This window comes from Staurois parvus, unplaced genomic scaffold, assembly GCF_062004578.1.
Source record: "Staurois parvus isolate SC_StPar_1 unplaced genomic scaffold, SC_StPar_1.0 ptg000463l, whole genome shotgun sequence".
NCBI lineage: Eukaryota > Metazoa > Chordata > Amphibia > Anura > Ranidae > Staurois > Staurois parvus.
Genome location: NW_028318259.1, coordinates 2284518 through 2304409, shown reverse-complemented (window position 1 = coordinate 2304409; position 19892 = coordinate 2284518). Strand labels below are relative to the sequence as shown.

The 19892-nt window shown below is 46.4% G+C and overlaps 1 protein-coding gene and 1 non-coding gene across 2 annotated transcripts in view; one reads left to right on the top strand and one right to left on the bottom strand.

Moving 5' to 3' along the window:
* Window positions 1–9329: 9329 nt before the first annotated feature.
* TRNAL-AAG (transfer RNA leucine (anticodon AAG)) lies at window positions 9330–9411 on the bottom strand. Its single transcript has one exon. It is a non-coding gene; the product is annotated as a tRNA-Leu (tRNA).
* Window positions 9412–9908: 497 nt separating this feature from the next.
* The window catches only part of DNAH2 (dynein axonemal heavy chain 2), a 426940-nt gene continuing 416956 nt past the window's right edge, over window positions 9909–19892 (top strand). The window contains exon 1 of the mRNA XM_089688974.1: window positions 9909–10067. The gene's annotated coding sequence lies outside the window, so the exon portion shown is untranslated. The remainder of the gene's footprint in view (window positions 10068–19892) is intronic.

Sequence of the window (19892 nt, the reverse complement as noted above, 5' to 3'; positions counted from 1 at the left end):
CACATGAAAAGCTCCAAAATCTCATGAAAACGCTCAGGTGTGAGGCAGCTCCAGGCCTTCTAGCAACCCTGGGCCCTGGACTGAGCCATCCTCATCATAATATGTAACTACATTTCTGCAGCTACTGATCAGCAACAACAAATATTCTTGTAAAGGATTAGTTCACCTTTTCAATAAAATACCCCATGCAGTCAAAGGGTCACAGTGTTTTCATAATCCCTATGCAACTTTGAAATATTGTGCAGAAGTAAATAGTTATACTGTACCTGTAGACCATTTAGGTCCCCCCGAAGCCTGACTGAGGAGCTCCTATAGGTAACTGTGCCTATCCTGTCCTGTTGCTAGGATGATCAAGTACTACAAGTCCCATCATGCCTCTGACTCTGGGAGTCTTGCCTGTGGCTGTCAGAATTTTGCAAGGCCTCATGGGACCTGCAGTTCTTCAACACCTGGAGGGCCATTGTTTGGAGACCCTGTTGAATGCTTACCCCCAGTGTCTCAGTAATTAGCAGTCTCCTTAATCAAATGAATGTGCAAAGCACTCTCTTGCGCTCACAACAGCGGCTGCACTTAGTGATGATGTGGAGGTGAAAGCTCAGTGTTCATACAAGGGTGTTTGAACAAGAACACTCACTCCTGTGACGCTGGGAGCTAGAGGCCTCATTCACACTGGCACTGTCAAACCTGTGTTCATATGTATGTGAAAAGGGAGGTGCAGCGCTGTATAACTAAACAAATAATGAATGATTACACAATAGTAAACAGTGACTGTAAGTTAATAATGCCACTAGATGGTGGCTATAAGGTGAAGAGAGTGAAAACAGTCCAATGAAGGGGTGCTCTTAAGATCTTCAGACGTCCAATGTACAGGACCATCGGGTGATAAAATATAAAGACTGCGCACTCACCAGATACGCAATCTTTATGCGCATTTGTATGAAAATATCACTAGACCTCCTGTGTCATCATCCTGGTCTGGTCAGATCTGGTCAGCATATCCCTCATGGCCTGGTACCTGGATGGATGCAGCTGTTCTGTAGATTTGGCCGGTTCCCACCAGAACTCAAATAAATAGAAAGGGCCACATAGTGTAATATCCTCAGGTATCTTTATTGGAGGCACAGGATAGCAGAAAATCCAACATACAAAAAAATACTGACCCAGGTATGAATCAAAGATGGCCGCCGGGGCCCCTCGTGGCGCCGGCGGTGAAGCGTCCAACCTGCTGTAGCTATCCCTTGTTCATATGTGTTTAGAGCACTGGTTCTCGACCTTATTGAGAACAGGGCCTGGTAAATTCTTGCAAAGCTTTCCATGCTTCAAAAGTACTTGCTTTTAAGACCTGTACAATTAATGTATGTGTAGTCCACCTGTAATTTGTGAGCAGAAAGAAGAAACTTGCCCTTTATCTGAATTGGTTCCTTTGTCATTATTTTGACTCAACTACGAGGCCATAAGCTTTATCTCCAGCGATGTATACAGCTATCCCACATGGTGTTGAATTTATCCCTTGCATCGGGTCAGATAGTTTAGCTCAATTATTAAACTCACATGTTTTGGAAGTCCGATGAGGAAACCATTTGAATGCTCCGTTTAATAGAGAATAATCATAGGTAGAAAAATATTAATATTGTAGCCTCATAGAAAGATGCATTCAGGAAGACAGGATACAGTGAAATGACTACCAGAGAGAGACAGGGGGGAGGGATATACACAAGTACCGTGAGAGAAAGAGCTCAGCATAGATAGGAGAAGACAGCTTAAAGATACAGAGCAATAATAAACAAGTAATGGTCACAGAGAAATAATAATAAATCAAATAGTGTAACACAACAGTCCTTAACCAAACCAGCATGTAGAAATTCAAGAACTTGCAGTAGATCTGGAGGAAGAGTGGGGAATCGTCCCAAGATCTTGCAATTGAAAATTGCAGAAAGTTTTCCCAACTTTTGTAGCAAGTGTTGTTTGTGGAAGCCTTCCTGTCCTGAAAAGTGTGAATATAAACTGCCTGTGAGCAACTTAGATTTAGTAGTCTCTGCCCTTTAATTTTCATGCCATGAGGTTAAGCCTCTCTGGACACAAATGAATGACCTTGCTCTGCAACAACAGGTTTGGGATTAGATGAGATCTCAGTTTTTGCAGGAATCAAAAGATTAATGTGACTGGACCGAATATGTATGCTAGCTTGTAGTACGAGGGGTGATGAAGGAAGTCCACTCCTGCAAACCTGCAAGCAAAATGGGTTACAAAGCAGAAGCATTTGGTATTCCAGGGCGTTGCCGCTAGATCTAGTTCTGGTGTCCCCCATAAACTGATGGTGTTGTTGAAGACTTGTTGTCCATGAATGTGTGAGTTAACCAGTCCACTAGTTGGTTCTGAGCTCCAGGAACAAACACTGCCTTCAAGCTTTGAACACTGCGTTGGGCCATGCAACTGGCCATGATACCCTTCATCAAAGTCCAGCTCCTCGTTCTCCCTTGTCTATGAATGTATGAGACAAAAGTGATATTGTCTATCTGCAGGAGAACATTTTTTTCTCCAAAGATATGGGGCCAACAGTTAGTGAGCCATGAACACTGCTCTGAGTTCTGAGACACTGGATACTTCTCGGCATTTGCCATATTTCCATCTGCCTTGAGTTTGCAGACCAACCAGGCGTTATCAGTTGCAGATTGTAAAGTTTTATAAAGTTGTGTTAAGTTGTATCACAAGGAGTATTTGATTCTGGTTGTCAAATTGATAATTTGGCAATGGTGATGGCTGTGCCATTGAACCAGAAACCCCCAGTGGAGTGTTCTGACATGCCAGAGCACCCACTTGACCATCAGAATCGTGGCCAATTAATTGTCCAATAGGCTAAGTTGGAAGGCTGACACAGTCATTGGCTAAAACCTCCTTGACACAGAATAAGATCACTGGAAATTTGTCCTTGGGTAACCACCACATTCATGTTTGTGTTGATGACTGTACCCAGGAAGGTCTTCCTCTGAAAGGATTGGAGGCTTCTCTTTCCCCAGTTGAATAGCCACCCAAGTGCTCTAAAGTCTTGAGAAGAATTGCTCTGTGGCGAAGAATCATGGATTGATCTTGAGCCAACAGTTGAATTAAGAATGATGTTCAGATAGTGGTGAATGTCAATAGTGGTGAGTGAACCAAAATTTATATTCACCTGGTCCTATGGGGTTGTCGGGGCGGAACTACAACCCATCTTATGCTGCCATTAAGATGTGCCAGGAAAACTGCTTCAAAGAAGTAACTTATAAATGCAGGAAAAAGTGATTCGGGAGCCACAACTATTGTATATACTTCTCACAGAACTTTTCCTGTGTTTAGAAAGGCTAAATGCAGGAGTGCCAATGTGAATGAGGCCTTAGCAACAGGAAAGGATGGGGCACATCTACTTGTAGGAGCTTCTCAGTCATTCTTCGGGGGGTTGCAAATGTCCCACAGATTTGGCTTAATTCAGCAGAATATGTTAAAGCTGCCTAAGATTTATGAACAAATTGGTGCCCCTTGACTGCGCAGTGTGTTTTACCAAAAAGGTGATTTAAACCTTTAACTGATTGCCCATGTGGAAAGCAATAAAGCCACCACTCAACCCTAAACTGGCTTTTAACTACTTTCGGTCCGCCCCATGTAGATAAACGGCCGGACGGAAATCTGAATCTACTGCCTGTGCACGCTCCCTGGGAGCACGAGGCACAGCGATTGGTGCCCACTGAACACAGATCTCTGTACGGGACCTCTGTGTGAGGTCCCAGTTCATGTGATCATTGATTGGCCAATCAGTGATCACGTGTAGTAAGCAAGATGTTACTTCCTGACATCATTGCTTACTACTTATGGAAACAGTGGAACACCAATCGTTGTACAGGACCTCTGTGTGAGGTCCCGATCATGTGATCACTGATTGGCCAATCAGTGATCACATGAAGAGTATTAAGCAAGATGTCACTTCTGACATCATTGCTTACTACGTGTGAAATCTGTGAATGATCACAGAGGTCACATGGTACATGGCTATTCACAACAGCATTGTACCATGGGGCAAGCTGTGACCAATCACAGCTCTCATTTTATTTCTCAATGGCTGCAGGAATGCAGCCAGAGAGGAGGAATGATTGCTTTTACAGCCTTTATGGGTGTAAAAGCAATCAGTGTAAAAAAAGAAAAATAAATCTTCATCACCCCCCACAAGTTGTACAGTGTCACTATGGAGACACTGTACTGCTAGGGTGACGGTATGTTAAAAAAAACAAACCCCCCCCCCCCCATAAATAATAATATAAAAAATAAAATAAAAATGTAAAAAAAAATAATATAATTTTGGGTTATAAACTAATTTAGGCTATTTTTTTTTTACTAAAAAGATAGATAAATACATTTTGGCCAAGATTTATGAAGAAAGATTATTTATTTGCAAAATTTTATAAGAAAAACACTTTTTTTTTCTAAATTTTTAGACTTTTTCATTTATATAGCAAAAAAATAAAAATCCCAGTGGTGAATAAATACCACCAAAATAAAACTTTATGTCTCAATTTTATCTGTGAATCTGCACAGACAAACCATCAAGGAACATAAAGAAGATGACTTTTGCACACCTGTGGGACACCATTTCGCACAACCAGACCACACAATGGGAGACCTCAATATTTTAGTTCCTAACCATTTCAATACCGGGCAATTTTACACCTTCCTGCCCAGGCCATTTTTCACGTTTCAGAGCTCTCACACTTTGAATGACAATTGCGCGGTCATACAACATTGTACCCAAACTAAAATTTTATCATTTTCTTCACATAACTAGAGCTTTCTTTTGGTGGTATTTAATCACCGCTGGAGTTTTTATTTTTTGCTAAATTAACAAAAAAAGACCAAAAATGTTGAAAAAAACCCAAATTTTTCATTGTTTCTGTTATAAAAGTTTACAAATAAATAATTGTTCTTCATAAATTTAGGCCGAGATGTATTCTGCTACATGTCTTTGGTGAAAATAACCCAAATTAGGATGTATTATTTAGTTTGTAGGAAAGTTATAGAGTTCACAAACTATGGTATAGATCTGAATATTGATCAATCCTGAAGTACTGACAGCCAATCTAATTTCTTGAGGTCCAAGAATGTCAGGACAGTACAGATATCCCCCAAATGTCAGGACAGTACAGATATCCCCCAAATGTCAGAACAGTACAGATATCCCCCAAATGTCAGAACAGTACAGATATCCCCCAAATGTCAGGACAGTACAGATATCCCCCAAATGTCAGGACAGTACAGATATCCCCAAAATGTCAGAACAGTACAGATATCCCCCAAATGTCAGAACAGTACAGATATCCCCCAAATGTCAGGACAGTACAGATATCCCCCAAATGTCAGGACAGTACAGATATACCCCAAATGTCAGAACAGTACAGATATCCCCCCAAATGTCAGGACAGTACAGATATCCCCCAAATGTCAGGACAGTACAGATATCCCCCAAATGTCAGAACAGTACAGATATCCCCCAAATGTCAGGACAGTACAGATATCTCCCAAATGTCAGACTGTACAGATATCCCCCAAATGTCAGGACAGTACAGATACCCCCAAATGTCAGAACAGTACAGATATCCCCCAAATGTCAGAACGGTACAGATATCCCCCAAATGTCAGAACGGTACAGATATCCCCCAAATGTCAGAACGGTACAGATATCCCCCCTAATGTCAGGACAGTACAGATATACCCCAAATGTCAGGACAGTACAGATATCAGTACAGATATCCCCCAAATGTCAGGACAGTACAGATATCCCCAAATGACCCCTTTTTGCAGAGTAGACAGTCCGACGTACTTCATAAGAGGAATGGCGAGTTTTTTGAAGTTGTATAACGGGGGCCGATACTCAGATCTGTCATCGGCCGTGTCCGAGGTACACGGCCGGTGACAGATCGCGTCGCTGCGCGGCTCTGCAAACGCTAAATGGCGTACACCCGGAAAGCTAGAGCATTTTTGCGGCCGCCAAACGGCTATAGGCCGGGCCGCTAATGGTTAAAGGAAATTTCAAATCCATTCAGGAAAGAAAAACTTTTGAACTAAGAATGATAATTCTATATGACACAAGAGATAACAGCCTGAACTTGGACATGGGATTCCTCAATCATTATCCAACAGTTTTATGACTATCACCTCAAGCATGACTCTCTCTGTGAGTGTTGTCTCCCCCCCCCCCCCCCCAGTCTTTGCTTTTGCTGTGTCTTATCTCTAGTCTCCTTTTTTTTTTCTTTTTCATCCCCCACATCTCTTCTAACATTCTGCTAAAACTTGTGATTAGTACTGCTTGGACCTTGAAGAAGGGGACATTCCCCGAAAGCTTGTCCTCAAAATTGTATGTTAGTACAAATAAAAAAAGTATCACAGACAGTACTCAATTGTATCTGTCTAAACAAAAATGCTAAAGAAATTCATATGGGTATAGTGTTGCATGACCGCGCAATTGTCATTCAAAGTGTGACAGCGCTGAAAGCTGAAAATTGGCCTGGACTGGAAGGGGGTGAAAGTGTCCGGACTGGAAGTGGTTAAAGTGTCACCTATGGACACATTTGGGTACTGAAGTTTGTTGCCGTTTCAAGGGTGTGCACAATTTAAAAGCTTGGCATGTTTGGTATCTATATACTCGATGCAACCTTATCTTTTATAGTTCGCAAGAATTGGGCGACATTTTGTGTTTGTTGCACTACAATTAAAACGTATGTTACCCCAAAATTTTTATTGAAAATATGTCTTTCATGCTGTGTGAAACTGTACCCTGTTGTAGTTTCCTTTCCTCTTTAGCACAGAAATACCTGTTGGTCCTGGCAGTCCTTCTTTGATTTAGCAATCTGACCATGCCAATCATGAAAGCAGATCCATGCTGGTGATGTCAGTTTGTGTGTCAGTGTTTTGATGTTAGAGGACTGTACCTCTGTACCATGCCTTTCTCAATATGATGCCCACCAATCACAGCCTGCCTTCCCTGACTTGCCCCTCAAAACCCCCTCTCAACGCTAATCAAAGCCTTTCCTGACATGCTCCCACCCTGCCAATCACAGCTTGCCTTTCCTGATCCTGAACCCCCTCCCCATCCACCACCACCAATCACAGCTTGCCTTTCCTGATCCTGAACCCCCCCCACCACCACCAATCACAGCTTGCCTTTCCTGATCCTGAACCCCCCCACCACCACCAATCACAGCTTGCCTTTCCTGATCCTGAACCCCCCCACCACCACCAATCACAGCTTGCCTTTCCTGATCCTGAACCCCCCCCCCCCCCATCAATCACAGCTTGCCTTTCCTGATCCTGAACCCCACCACCACCATCAATCACAGCATGCCTTTCCTGATCCTGATCCTGAACCCCACCACCACCACCAATCACAGCTAGCCTTTCCTGATCCTGAACCCCCCCACCAACAACAATCACAGCTTGCCTTTCTTGACCCCCTCCCCCCTCTCCGCCACCAATCACACTTTCCTGACGTCTTCCCCTCACCAATGACAATCTGCCTAGCCTGACTTGCCCCTGCTGCCAATCACAAGTCTTTCCCAATATGCTCTCCAACAATCACAGCCTGTTTTTCCTGACTTACCCCCTCCACTGCCATTCAAATGATGTGCCTTTCCTGAAGCACTCCCCCCACCTCCAATCACATCCTGACTTTCCTGAAGCACTCCCCCCACCTCCAATCACATCCTGACTTTCCTGAAACACTCCCCCCCCACCACCAATCACATTCTGCCTTTCCTGAAACACTCCCCCCCACCACCAATCACATTCTGCCTTTCCTGAAACACTCCCCCCATCACCAATCACATCCTGTCTTTCCTGAAACACTCCCCCCCACCACCAATCACATCCTGCCTTTCCTGAAACACTCCCCCCATCACCAATCACATCCTGCCTTTCCTGAAACACTCCCCCCACCACCAATCACATCCTGCCTTTCCTGAAACACTCCCCCCACCACCAATCACATCTTGCCTTTCCTGAAACACCCCCCACCACCAATCACATCCTGCCTTCACTGAAACACTCCCCCCACCACCAATCACACCCTGTCTTTCCTGAAACACTCCCCCCCCCCACCTCCAATCACATCCTGCTTTTCCTGAAACACTCCCCCCACCACCAATCACACCATGCCTTTCCTGAAACACTCTCCCCCACCACCAATCACATCCTACCTTTCCTGAAACACTCCCCCACCTCCAATCACATCCTGCCTTTCCTGAAACACGCCCCACCTGCAATCACATCCTGCCTTTCCTGAAACACTTCCCCCACCACCAATCAAATCCTGCCTTTCCTGAAACATCCCCCACCACCAATCACATCCTACCTTTCCTGAAACACTCCCCCCACCTCCAATCACATCCTGCCTTTCCTGAAACACGCCCCACCTCCAATCACATCCTGCCTTTCCTGAAACACTCCCCCCACCACCAATCACATCCTGCCTTTCCTGAAACATCCCCCACCACCAATCACATCCTGCCTTTCCTGAAACACTCCCCCCACCTCCAATCACATCCTGCCTTTCCTGAAACACGCCCCACCTCCAATCACATCCTGCCTTTCGTGAAACACTCCCCCCACCACCAATCACATCCTGCCTTTCCTGAAACATCCCCCAACACCAATCACATCCTGCCTTTCCTGAAACACTCCCCCCCACCTCCAATCACATTCTGCCTTTCCTAAAACACTCCCACCACCACCAATCACAGCCTGCCTTTCCATTTACAATCCATTTACAGCCTTCCTATCCAACTTGCCCCCTGCCTCCTGGCACTGTGTGAGTTCACAAACATCCCGCCCACTTACTAGAAAGACCCGCCTCCAGCTATGTGTAAATAAAAGGACCTTACGGAAACTGCGCGGTCGCACGACCGCCAAATAACACAGCCAAAGGAAGCCATAGTACTTTATCACCAGGTCCTTTAGTTGCAGTTTGTTTTTTGTTTTTTTTTGCAGTTTCTTTAAACTGAAATATAGGTTGGATAACCAGTTGTGCTAATACTGCGCGGCATACAACACTGCAACTCCCACCATTGTATTCTCCGGGGTCTCTGCTTCCAGAAAACACTTTGGGGGGGTTTGATGAATCTTCAGGCCTACAATGTGCGTTTTAACAAGGGCGCAGAGAAATGTAAAAAAACGCTCTGGCTGCGAAGCAGCCACTTGCATCGGAGGCTTTGCACACAGGGACATGAGCTGGTCACAGAGCAGTGTGGGACGATGTAGGGAGGGTTCTTGTCACCCAGTCCCTGCATAGTCTGTACAAAGCAAAAACAATGACATGGCAGCGGTGGGATTCGAACCCACGCCTCCAAAGAGACTGGAGCCTTAATCCAGCGCCTTAGACCGCTCGGCCACGCTACCATCTTGGCGAAGTAAGGGGACACACCGTCTATGGAGGTTCTATTTTCATGACGATACACTTCTAACCAACACTTCCTAGAAGTTCCCCCACGTCACATTGCCCTCACATGCCCACCATAGGTGAGCCGCCTTCCCGGACCTGCTTTTTAAACTTTCTACTGCTATTGGCCACACGCCTTGCCTATTCTTTTCCCTATTGGTCGTGCTCGCCACCTCCCCTGTCCATTGGCCGGCAGTCCCAAAAAGAAGACACTCTTCCGCCTTCACATCGTGTAGCCCCTCCCATCCGTCTCTACTTTAAGTGTAGCCCCGCCCGTCTTCTGTGGGCTCCGCCTACACATCCCCTGCAAAGCATTCTGTGAATTCGTGCGGCTCCGCCCACCCTTCCTGTTGCCTTGGAGTGAAAAGGACTCCGCCCACCGCCCAAAGCCTGTGTGTTTAGCTCCGCCCACACACAGGATGCGAGTTTGCAGCTCCGCCTTTTGCCAGCTAAAGCTCCGCCCACCACGATGCAATCGACGAGTTAGCCCGCCTTTGGTTGCACCGCCCCCTTCCCGTTACCTAGGAGACGCGTCCTCTGGACTGGTGTGCAACACAGCGGGTGCCATAGAGAGCGCATGAGAGACAGAGGGCGAGATCTACAGGGAGAGTCCGGGGTGAGTGTACCCGCTGGGGTGTCATATACGGGCAATATGGAGGTAGGGCCACTATACACCTGTGTCCCTCAGATCACCCCCTCCCCCCACAGTGTTTGATGGAGGGAGGGGTGAGAACCCCTTTTACACCATCATGTGTGCCCCCATTGGGGAGATTCACCTTCCTGGTGTCCCCTAGAGAGGAAGTGATAGGAGCCCAAACCTTTACAGTTGTCACCAAAACAGGAAGTGATGGGGAAACCTCCCATTGGGGACACCAACGGCCTAAGAGGGGATTTCCTCGCACTTCCTGTTGTGTGACAACGGAAACGCACAGGCGACACTTTACTGTCTCCGGCGTCATCTTCCTCCGAACCCATTTTGTCATCCAATCAGCTTGCAAGCTAGGTCTTCTCCCCGCCCCCAACAAAGGGGGATGCCCTTATATGGGCACGTGACCTCACACAGGGCCCGCTCACATCACTTTGCGGTGCAGGAAACTCGTATTTCCCTCACCGCACGGAGTCCCTCTGTAGATGAGCGCGGGTGCCTTTAATTGTTAATGCCACCCCCACGCACCTGGAAAACGCGGGTGAGATCACGCCGTGCCAAACTGCGTGTTACTTCAGCGCCGTGCGGTTTTGGTGCAGGTTTTTTTTTAAGGCCTCATTCATGCAGAATGTTTTTAGCGCTGCTGTTATGCGTCCATGCGTTTCGAGGCAGAAAATAAAATGTGACCAGCGTGGGAGTAGCAGCATTTTGGCAGAAAGAAACATTTGATGCGAGTAAACGTGCGTCACGGCTAGGCGCAGTTAGTGCTGGTCATTTATTTCAGGTACTTATATAGCGCCATCAATGTACGCAGCGCTTTACATATATATTGTACATTCACATCAGTCCCTAACCCTCAAGGGGTGTACAATCTAAGGTCCCTAACCCTCAAGGGGTGTACAATCTAAGGCCCCTGACCCTCAAGGGGCGTACAATCTAAGGCCCCTAACCCTCAAGGGATGTACAATCTAAGGTCCCTGACCCTCAAGGGGTGTACAATCTAAGGTCCCTGACCCTCAAGGGGCGTACAATCTAAGGCCCCTAACCCTCAAGGGATGTACAATCTAAGGTCCCTAACCCTCAAGGGGCGTACAATCTAAGGTCCCTGACCCTCAAGGGGCGTACAATCTAAGGCCCCTAACCCTCAAGGGATGTACAATCTAAGGTCCCTAACCCTCAAGGGGCGTACAATCTAAGGTCCCTGACCCTCAAGGGGCGTACAATCTAAGGCCCCTAACCCTCAAGGGATGTACAATCTAAGGCCCCTAACCCTCAAGGGATGTACAATCTAAGGTCCCTGACCCTCAAGGGGTGTACAATCTAAGGTCCCTGACCCTCAAGGGGTGTACAATCTAAGGTCCCCAACCCTCAAGGGACGTACAATCTAAGGTCCCTAACCCTCAAGGGGCGTACAATCTAAGGTCCCTAACCCTCAAGGGGCGTACAATCTAAGGTCCCTAACCCTCAAGGGGCGTACAATCTAAGGTCCCTAACCCTCAAGGGGCGTACAATCTAAGGTCCCTAACCCTCAAGGGGCGTACAATCTAAGGTCCCTAACCCTCAAGGGGCGTACAATCTAAGGTCCCTAACCCTCAAGGGGCGTACAATCTAAGGTCCCTAACCCTCAAGGGGCGTACAATCTAAGGTCCCTAACCCTCAAGGGGCGTACAATTCAAGGTCCCTAACCCTCAAGGGGCGTACAATCTAAGGTCCCTAACCCTCAAGGGGCGTACAATCTAAGGTCCCTAACCCTCAAGGGGCGTACAATCTAAGGTCCCTAACCCTCAAGGGGCGTACAATCTAAGGTCCCTAACCCTCAAGGGGCGTACAATCTAAGGTCCCTAACCCTCAAGGGGCGTACAATCTAAGGTCCCTAACCCTCAAGGGGCATACAATCTAAGGTCCCTAACCCTCAAGGGGCGTACAATTCAAGGTCCCTAACCCTCAAGGGGCGTACAATCTAAGGTCCCTAACCCTCAGGGGGCGTACAATCTAAGGTCCCTAACCCTCAAGGGGCGTACAATCTAAGGTCCCTAACCCTCAAGGAGCGTACAATCTAAGGTCCCTAACCCTCAAGGGGTGTACAATCTAAGGTCCCTAACTCACATTCATACATACACATACTAGGGATAATTTAGACAGGAGCCAATTCACCTACCAGCATGTCTTTGGAGTGTGGGAGGAAACTGGAGTACCTGGAGGAAACCCACACAGGCACAGGGAGAACATGCAAATTCCAGGCAGGTGGTACCGTGGCTGGGATTTAACCACTTCCTGTCCGGACACTTTCCCCCCCTTCCTGTCCAGGCCAATTTTCAGCTTTCAGCGCTATCACACTTTGAATGACAATTGCGCGGTCATGCAACACTGTACCCATATGAATTTTTTAGCATTTTTTGAGACAGATAAAGCTTTATTTTGGTGGTATTTATTCACCACTGGGAGTTTTATTTTTTTTTGCTATGTAAATGAAAAAGTCCCAAAATTTTGAAAAAAGTGTTTTTCCTATAAAATTTTGCAAATAAATAATATTTCATCATAAATCTTGGCCAAATTTTATTCCGTTATCTTTTTAGTAAAAAAAAAAATAACCTAAATTAGTTTATAACCAAAAATTATAATTTTTAAACTTTTAAATTTTTTTTACTTTCTTTTTTATTTATTTATTTTTACATACTGCCACCCTAGTAGTATAGTGTCACCACTACTTGTGGGGGGTGATGAAGATTTTTTTTTTTAAACATTTCAATATCAGGCAATTTTCCCCCTTCCTGTCCAGGCCATTTTTCAGGTTTCAGCGCTCTCACACTTTGAATGACAATTGCGCGGTCATACAACATTGTACCCAAACTAAAATTTTATCATTTTCTTCACACAACTAGAGCTTTCTTTTGGTGGTATTTAATCACCGCTGGGGTTTTTATTTTTTGCTAAATTAACAAAAAAAGACCAAAAAGTTTGAAAAAAAACCACATTTTTCTTTGTTTCTGTTATAAAAGTTTGCAAATAAATAATTGTTCTTCATAAATTTAGGCCGAGATGTATTCTGCTACATGTCTTTGGTGAAAATAACCCAAATTAGGATGTATTATTTAGTTTGTAGGAAAGTTATAGAGTTCACAAACTATGGGATAGATCTGAATATTGATCAATCCTGAAGTACTGACGGCCAATCTAATTTCTTGAGGTCCAAGAATGTCAGAAAAGTACAGATATCCCCCAAATGTCAGAACAGTACAGATATCCCCCAAATGTCAGAACAGTACAGATATCCCCCAAATGTCAGAACAGGACAGATATCCCCCAAATGTCAGAACAGTACAGATATCCCCCAAATGTCAGGACATTACAGATATCCCCCAAATGTCAGGACATTACAGATATCCCCCAAATGTCAGGACGGTACAGATATCCCCCAAATGTCAGGACAGTACAGATACCCCCAAATGTCAGGACATTACAGATATCCCCCAAATGTCAGGACATTACAGATATCCCCCAAATGTCAGGACAGTACAGATATCCCCCAAATGTCAGAACAGTACAGATATCCTCCAAATGTCAGGACGGTACAGATATCCCCCAAATGTCAGGACAGTACAGATATCCCCCAAATGTCAGAACAGTACAGATATCCCCCAAATGTCAGGACGGTACAGATATCCCCCAAATGTCAGGACGGTACATATATCCCCCAAATGTCAGGACGGTACAGATATCCCCCCAAATGTCAGGACAGTACAGATATCCCCCAAATGTCAGAACAGTACAGATATCCCCCAAATGTCAGGACAGTACAGATATCCCCAAATGACCCCTTTTTGCAGAGTAGACAGTCCGACGTACTTCATAAGAGGCATGGCGAGTTTTTTGAAGTTGTATTTTTTTTGTGATAACTTTTCGGAAAATAAAAAAATTTAAAAAATTATTTTCACTATTTTTCTTTACATATTGTCACCAGTGCAGTACAGTGTCATCATCTAACTGGCATGGCGGTGATCAGGGACACTGACTGGTGACAGTATGAAAAAAAAAAAATATATATATATATTTTTTTATTATTATTTTTAATTTTTTATTACATTTTTTTTTATTTTTTTTAAGATTTTTTTTCATATTTTACTATGACCAGCGTAGTACAGTGTTACCATAGTAACATTGTACTACTTTGGAGAAGTGATCAGTATTTTTTTTTTTACACAATTTGCTTATAGCAAAGAATTACTTTGCTATAAGCAAGCATTTACCTGAATGACATCGATTCATTCAGGTTTTTTTTTTTTTTCTTTTGTGCTTAGCTGTGATTTGGCCACAGCTAATCACATGACATGTGCATGTGACCTGCTGTGACCATTTACAGCGGCAACGGGGGCCGGTACTCAGATCTGTCATCGGCCGTGTCCGAGGTACGCCGCTGAGCGGCTGTGCAAGCGCGAAACCTGCGCATGTGCGGGAGGACGCCAAATGGCGTGCACCCGGAAAGGTAATACATTTTTGCCGCCGCCAGACGGCTATAGGCCGGGCGGCTAATGGTTAATATACTGATTGCTTTTATACCCATAAAGGCTGTAAAAGCAATCATTTCTTCTCTCTGGCTGCATTCTTGCAGCCATTGAGAACTACTGTGTGAGCTGTGATTGGTCACAGCTTGTCACATGGTACAAGGCTGTTGTGAATAGCCCTGTACATGTGACCTCTGTGATCAGTCACAGATTTCACACATAGTAAGCAATGATGTCACAAGTGGCATCTTGCTTACTACTCTGCATGTGATCACTGATTGGCCAATCAGTGATCACATGATCGGGACCTCGTACAGAGGTCCCATACAGCAATCGGTGTTCTATTGTGTCCGGAGGACACAGCGGGCACCGGATCGCGGTGCTGCACGCTCCCAGGGAGCGCGCACAAGCAGGGGGCGGGGAGGCTGTTTATAAACAGCCACCTGCCCCTGCACTGCCACCGTAGGGCCGTTTATATACAATGGCCGGACAGGAGGTGGTTAAACCAACGACCCGAATACTGCCAGGCGGAAGTGCTAACCACTGTGCTGCATTCATTTCATTGACGGCACAATGGCTAAATGGTTAGCACTCCCGTCTGGCAGTACTCGGGTCGTTGGTTAAAAACCCAACTACGGCGTCACCTGCCTGGAGTTTGCATGTTCTGCCTGTGTGGGTTTCCTCTGGGTACTCCGGTTTCCTCCCACCCTCCAAAAATATGCTGGTAGGTTAATTGGCTCCTGTCTAAATTGGCCCTAGTATATGTATGTATGAATGTAAGTTAGGGACCTTAGATTGTACATTCCTCGGGGGCGTGGACTGATGTGAATGTATAATATATATGTAAAGAGCTGCATAAATTGGAGGCGCTATATAAGAACCTGAAATAAAAATGGATCCCAGAGTGGTGTGTGGATCTCCTGCACATTTGTGGGGTCCGGGTACATTATCCTCATCTAGGTGACAATGACGGACCTGAACTTTAAGAGGAAAGAAATTCACTTAAAATATTTTTTTTTTTGCAATTCTGTTGTAAGGAGGAAGGGGGAGACAAGCGAGAGCAACATTGAAAAAAGGGTGAACGTCCACTCTAGGTGTTTCTCCCCAGTCTCCAACATCTCCTATAGGATGTCCCCAGTCTCCAACATCTCCTATAGGATGTCCCCAGTCTCCAACATCTCCTATAGGATGTCCCCAGTCTCCAGCATCTCCTACAGCATGCCTGCAGTCTCCAACATCTCCTACAGCATGTCCCCAGTCTCCAACATCTCCTACGGCATGTCCCCAGTCTCCAACATCTCCTATAGCATGTCCCCAGTCTCCAACATCTCCTATAGGATGTCCCCAGTCTCCAACATCTCCTATAGGATGTCCCCAGTCTCCAGCATCTCCTACAGCATGCCTGCAGTCTCCAACATCTCCTACAGCATGTCCCCAGTCTCCAACATCTCCTACGGCATGTCCCCAGTCTCCAACATCTCCTATAGCATGTCCCCAGTCTCCAACATCTCCTATACCATGTCCCCAGTCTCCAACATCTCCTGTAGCATGTCTCCAGTCTTCAACATCTCCTGTAGCATGTTCCCAGTCTCCAACATCTCCTGTAGCATGTCCCCAGTCTCCAACATCTCCTGTAGCATGTCCCCAGTCTCCAACATCTCCTGTAGCATGTCCCCAGTCTCCAACATCTCCTGTAGCATGTCTCCAGTCTCCCACAACTTCTGTAGCATGTCCCCAGTCTCCAACATCTCCTGTAGCATGTCCCCAGTCTCCAACATCTGCTGTAGCATGTCCCCAGTCTCCAACAACTCCTGTAGTATGTCCCCAGTCTCCAACATCTCCTGTAGCATGTCCCCAGTCCCCAACAACTCCTGTAGCACGTTCCCAGTCTCCAACATCTCCTATAGCATGTCCGCTGTCTCCAACATCTCCTATAGCTTGTCCCCAGTCTCCAACATCTCCTATAGCTTGTCCCCAGTCTCCAACATCTCCTATAGCATGTCCGCTGTCTCCAACATCTCCTATAGCTTGTCCCCAGTCTCCAACATCTCCTATAGCATGTCCGCTGTCTCCAACATCTCCTATAGCTTGTCCCCAGTCTCCAACATCTCCTATAGCTTGTCCCCAGTCTCCAACATCTCCTATAGCATGTCCGCTGTCTCCAACATCTCCTATAGCTTGTCCCCAGTCTCCAACATCTCCTATAGCATGTCCGCTGTCTCCAACATCTCCTATAGCTTGTCCCCAGTCTCCAACATCTCCTATAGCATGTCCGCTGTCTCCAACATCTCCTATAGCTTGTCCCCAGTCTCCAACATCTCCTATAGCTTGTCCCCAGTCTCCAACATCTCCTATAGCTTGTCCCCAGTCTCCAACATCTCCTATAGCATGTCCGCTGTCTCCAACATCTCCTATAGCTTGTCCCCAGTCTCCAACATCTCCCATAGCATGTCCGCTGTCTCCAACATCTCCTATAGCTTGTCCCCAGTCTCCAACATCTCCCATAGCATGTCCGCTGTCTCCAACATCTCCTATAGCTTGTCCCCAGTCTCCAACATCTCCTATAGCACGTCCCCAGTCTCCAACATCTCCTATAGCATGTCCCCAGTCTCCAACATCTCCTATAGCATGTCCCCAGTCTCCAACATCTCCTATAGCATGTCTCCAGTCTCCAACATCTCCTATAGCATGTCCGCTGTCTCCAACATCTCCTATAGCTTGTCCCCAGTCTCCAACATCTCCTATAGCTTGTCCCCAGTCTCCAACATCTCCTATAGCATGTCCGCTGTCTCCAACATCTCCTATAGCTTGTCCCCAGTCTCCAACATCTCCTATAGCATGTCCGCTGTCTCCAACATCTCCTATAGCTTGTCCCCAGTCTCCAACATCTCCTATAGCTTGTCCCCAGTCTCCAACATCTCCTATAGCTTGTCCCCAGTCTCCAACATCTCCTATAGCATGTCCGCTGTCTCCAACATCTCCTATAGCTTGTCCCCAGTCTCCAACATCTCCTATAGCATGTCTGCTGTCTCCAACATCTCCTATAGCTTGTCCCCAGTCTCCAACATCTCCTATAGCACGTCCCCAGTCTCCAACATCTCCTATAGCTTGTCCCCAGTCTCCAACATCTCCTATAGCATGTCCGCTGTCTCCAACATCTCCTATAGCTTGTCCCCAGTCTCCAACATCTCCTATAGCATGTCTGCTGTCTCCAACATCTCCTATAGCTTGTCCCCAGTCTCCAACATCTCCTATAGCACGTCCCCAGTCTCCAACATCTCCTATAGCATGTCCGCTTTCTCCAACATCTCCTATAGCTTGTCCCCAGTCTCCAACATCTCCTATAGCTTGTCCCCAGTCTCCAACATCTCCTATAGCTTGTCCCCAGTCTCCAACATCTCCTATAGCATGTCCGCTATCTCTAACATCTCCTATAGCTTGTCCCCAGTCTCCAACATCTCCTATAGCATGTCCGCTGTCTCCAACATCTCCTATAGCTTGTCCCCAGTCTCCAACATCTCCTATAGTACGTCCCCAGTCTCCAACATCTCCTATAGCATGTCCCCAGTCTCCAACATCTCCTATAGCATGTCCCCGGTCTCCAACATCTCCTATAGCATGTCTCCGGTCTCCAACATCTCCTATAGCATGTCTCCAGTCTCCAACATCTCCTATAGCATGTCTCCAGTCTCCAACATCTCCTATAGCATGTCCGCTGTCTCCAACATCTCCTATAGCTTGTCCCCAGTCTCCAACATCTCCTATAGCTTGTCCCCAGTCTCCAACATCTCCTATAGCATGTCCGCTGTCTCCAACATCTCCTATAGCTTGTCCCCAGTCTCCAACATCTCCTATAGCATGTCCGCTGTCTCCAACATCTCCTATAGCTTGTCCCCAGTCTCCAACATCTCCTAAAGCTTGTCCCCAGTCTCCAACATCTCCTATAGCTTGTCCCCAGTCTCCAACATCTCCTATAGCTTGTCCCCAGTCTCCAACATCTCCCATAGCATGTCTGCTGTCTCCAACATCTCCTATAGCTTGTCCCCAGTCTCCAACATCTCCTATAGCATGTCTGCTGTCTCCAACATCTCCTATAGCTTGTCCCCAGTCTCCAACATCTCCTATAGCTTGTCCCCAGTCTCCAACATCTCCTATAGCATGTCCGCTGTCTCCAACATCTCCTATAGCTTGTCCCCAGTCTCCAACATCTCCTATAGCTTGTCCCCAGTCTCCAACATCTCCTATAGCTTGTCCCCAGTCTCCAACATCTCCTATAGCATGTCCGCTGTCTCTAACATCTCCTATAGCTTGTCCCCAGTCTCCAACATCTCCTATAGCATGTCCGCTGTCTCCAACATCTCCTATAGCTTGTCCCCAGTCTCCAACATCTCCTATAGCATGTCCGCTGTCTCCAACATCTCCTATAGCTTGTCCCCAGTCTCCAACATCTCCTATAGCATGTCCGCTGTCTCCAACATCTCCTATAGCTTGTCCCCAGTCTCCAACATCTCCTATAGCTTGTCCCCAGTCTCCAACATCTCCTATAGCTTGTCCCCAGTCTCCAACATCTCCTATAGCTTGTCCCCAGTCTCCAACATCTCCCATAGCATGTCTGCTGTCTCCAACATCTCCTATAGCTTGTCCCCAGTCTCCAACATCTCCTATAGCTTGTCCCCAGTCTCCAACATCTCCTATAGCTTGTCCCCAGTCTCCAACATCTCCTATAGCATGTCCGCTGTCTCCAACATCTCCTATAGCTTGTCCCCAGTCTCCAACATCTCCCATAGCATGTCTGCTGTCTCCAACATCTCCTATAGCTTGTCCCCAGTCTCCAACATCTCCTATAGCACGTCCCCAGTCTCCAACATCTCCTATAGCTTGTCCCCAGTCTCCAACATCTCCTATAGCTTGTCCCCAGTCTCCAACATCTCCTATAGCTTGTCCCCAGTCTCCAACATCTCCTATAGCATGTCCGCTGTCTCCAACATCTCCTATAGCTTGTCCCCAGTCTCCAACATCTCCCATAGCATGTCTGCTGTCTCCAACATCTCCTATAGCTTGTCCCCAGTCTCCAACATCTCCTATAGCACGTCCCCAGTCTCCAACATCTCCTATAGCATGTCCGCTGTCTCCAACATCTCCTATAGCTTGTCCCCAGTCTCCAACATCTCCTATAGCTTGTCCCCAGTCTCCAACATCTCCCATAGCATGTCTGCTGTCTCCAACATCTCCTATAGCTTGTCCCCAGTCTCCAACATCTCCTATAGCTTGTCCCCAGTCTCCAACATCTCCT